A 2,890-nucleotide genomic window follows, 5' to 3' on the forward strand; every position below is an offset into this window, starting at 1 on the left:
GCCTCTGGACCAATTCATCGCCTCTGGTCTTCTTCCAGACTTAGTCATTTCAGCAGCCTCTGGTCCATCGCCTGCCTCCGGACCGATTCATCGCCTCTGGTCTTCTTCTAGACTTAGTTATTTCAGCAACCTCTGGTCCATCGCTTGCCTTTGGACCAATTCATCGCCTCTGGTCTTCTTCCAGACTTAGTCATTTCAGTAGCCTCTGGTCCATCGCCTGCCTCTGGACCAATTCATCGCCTCTAGTATTCTTCCAGACTTAGTCATTTCAGCAGCCTCTGGTCTTCCTCCAGACTTAGTTGTTTCAGCAGCATCTTCAGATTTTCCATCCTTGGCCCCGATTGCTTTAACAAAACTTTTAGAATAATTATATTTTATTGGAGATTTTATAAAATTGGTAATTTGGGGTTTGCTCAAGCGAGATGTTACAGATTGGAATTTATAATCCGTGGTATATGCGGTGGAATTGTGAAATCGGTGACTTAAGGAATTTGTTGAAATTGGAAGGATTCTTGCACATCTTTTCTGTGAACCAAACATGGTATTTAGAATTTGGTCAAAGATTTGGACATTCCAATTCCACCAAATTCCATTAACCAAACACCCCTTAGTAATTTTAATGATATCTTTTTTTATCTAACAATTTGTGCACTCCTTTTTGTAGATTTATAGTGAGGTAATGTAGAAGAGAGAGAGATAGAAGGGTAATTAAGGTCTTCCCATTCTCCTTTTTCTTCTAGGAGAAAGACAAAAAGAGAGGTAATTAAGGTCTTCCCGTTCTCTTTTTTCTTCTAAAAAATATGCAAATTTGACATAAAAATCCATAAACCTTACAAAAAAAATCTATAAATCTAACATAAAAGCTCCTAAGATATTAAAATAATTCAAACAATTAAGATTTGTAAATTTACTAAGGTGGCTTTTGTTTTCTAAGAGTTGATAAATCTGAAATCTTATCATACTTCTAATTGATAAGAGGTGGTGCTGAAGTCTAAAATTTGAGTCAATAAGATTGTTTGTTTTTGTAAACTGACAAACATCTGAAATTTGAAGATTCACGATTTGGGTCAAGATCTGTTAATCAATAGATTGTTTTGCATTCGATTTGGGTTCGAATGGTTTGCTACCATTTGCATTCGATGGAGGCCCAATAGAATAAGAGGCATTTAAGATATTAGGTTACCACTTTTTTATACAGACCATATTAAAAGATAAGAGGCTTTAAAAAACAAAAGAAAAACAAACGTTTTGAAGTATAAAACGTATGACCAAATCCGACATAAATGATAATTAAGAGGTAAAAATGAAAAAATAAACAAAGTCTAAGTCAATTTACGAATTCTTAAGCTATTTATGATAAATATCACAACTTCAGACGGAACTCCAGGTTGAGGAGTTACTCGAAATGCTGTCAAGATAAATTAGCTATTTATTTTTTTGTTGGAAGGATGACTATTTTTGTGAGTTCCCCTTTTTTATTGTATGTTCACTAGTTGTGTGCCCGCGCAATGCGGCGGAAGCCCGGAATTTTAACGATGATATAAGTTACACTTGGTCTTTACATATTAATACAATTTGAATAAATAAGAGTTATGGTTCTAATTACAGTCTATCGATGAAAGAAATTGTATGCTAGTTTAAAATCCAATATATTTAAAATCCAACATATTTAAACGACTCCACAAATGTATTCGATGTACACCAAGAGCAAAGAGTCAAGATATCGAGAGCGAGTGCTCGTCGGTTTATTCAACCTTAGATTTCAACACAAAAATAGAACTCGGCGCAAGTATACACCTTGATCTACTGTCATCTCATAACAAGTAATAATGGTATAAGTACCTAGGGGTGAGCATAGGCGGGTACCCGCCCTTTTTGACAGGAACCGGAACCGAAACCGGAACCGGAACCGGTTAGAGCGGTTCTTAAATTTTTGGAACCAGAACCAGAACCGCCGGGAACCGGTTCCGGTTCCGGGTACCCACTTCCTAAAATATTAAAATTTTGTTATTTAGAAATAAAAAATAAAAAGTTGCCAAAACACTAAATAAATAAGCAAGAATACAAATTATATATAATAATGGTTACAAATATTGTTTAACGATTACAAACCATAATAGACTAATAGAAAGTGTTCAAAGTTTAACGATTACATACTATCATGGTAAATTTTCAACGTTTAACGATTACATACTATGAATCCAAGTGAACACACAATTTAAAAAAATATGTATCATTCTATATGGAATTTAGATGAAGAAAGAAGATGACGGCGTGCTTTCAAGATGTAAACCTAATATAAATTTGGTATTAAAAAATAATAATAATTTTTTTATTTAAAAATACCGGGTACCCGGCGGGTAACGGTTCCGAAAAATTGAGAACCGGAACCGGAACCATTCTCAATCGGTTCCGTATTTTTGGAACTAAACCGGAACCACTCATATCAGTTTCGGTTCCGGAACCGGCTGTTCCAAGGCGGTTCCGGTTCCATAGCTGGGTACCCGGTTCCGCTGCTCACCCCTATAAGTACCAGATATCGTTCCCACATAGATAGCTTGTAAAGTTCTTCAAAAGTCCAGTTTATAAAAATTAATTTCAGATGGCGAAAGGAGGGATTTGATTTATCTAAAATTGGGAAGTTTGGCTAACAACTAAGAAAAATATCAGTCTTAAGAAGAAGCAGAGGGTGCAACAGTTGATTAAGACATTAAACAAATGATTCAGCAAAAATGTGACATAGCATTCCTGTTACAATTATCTAAAATCAATAAATGATTTTATATAACTATGACAGTATCAACTATCGGGTCAGACGGCCTCCCAAGATACGATATCATTTATGTTAGACGTCATGAATCCTAGCACAACACAGTGTTACCATCCTACA

Source organism: Cynara cardunculus (genome assembly GCF_001531365.2).
Source record: "Cynara cardunculus var. scolymus isolate 2C chromosome LG 17, CcrdV1, whole genome shotgun sequence".
In the NCBI taxonomy this organism is placed as follows: Eukaryota; Viridiplantae; Streptophyta; class Magnoliopsida; order Asterales; family Asteraceae; genus Cynara; species Cynara cardunculus.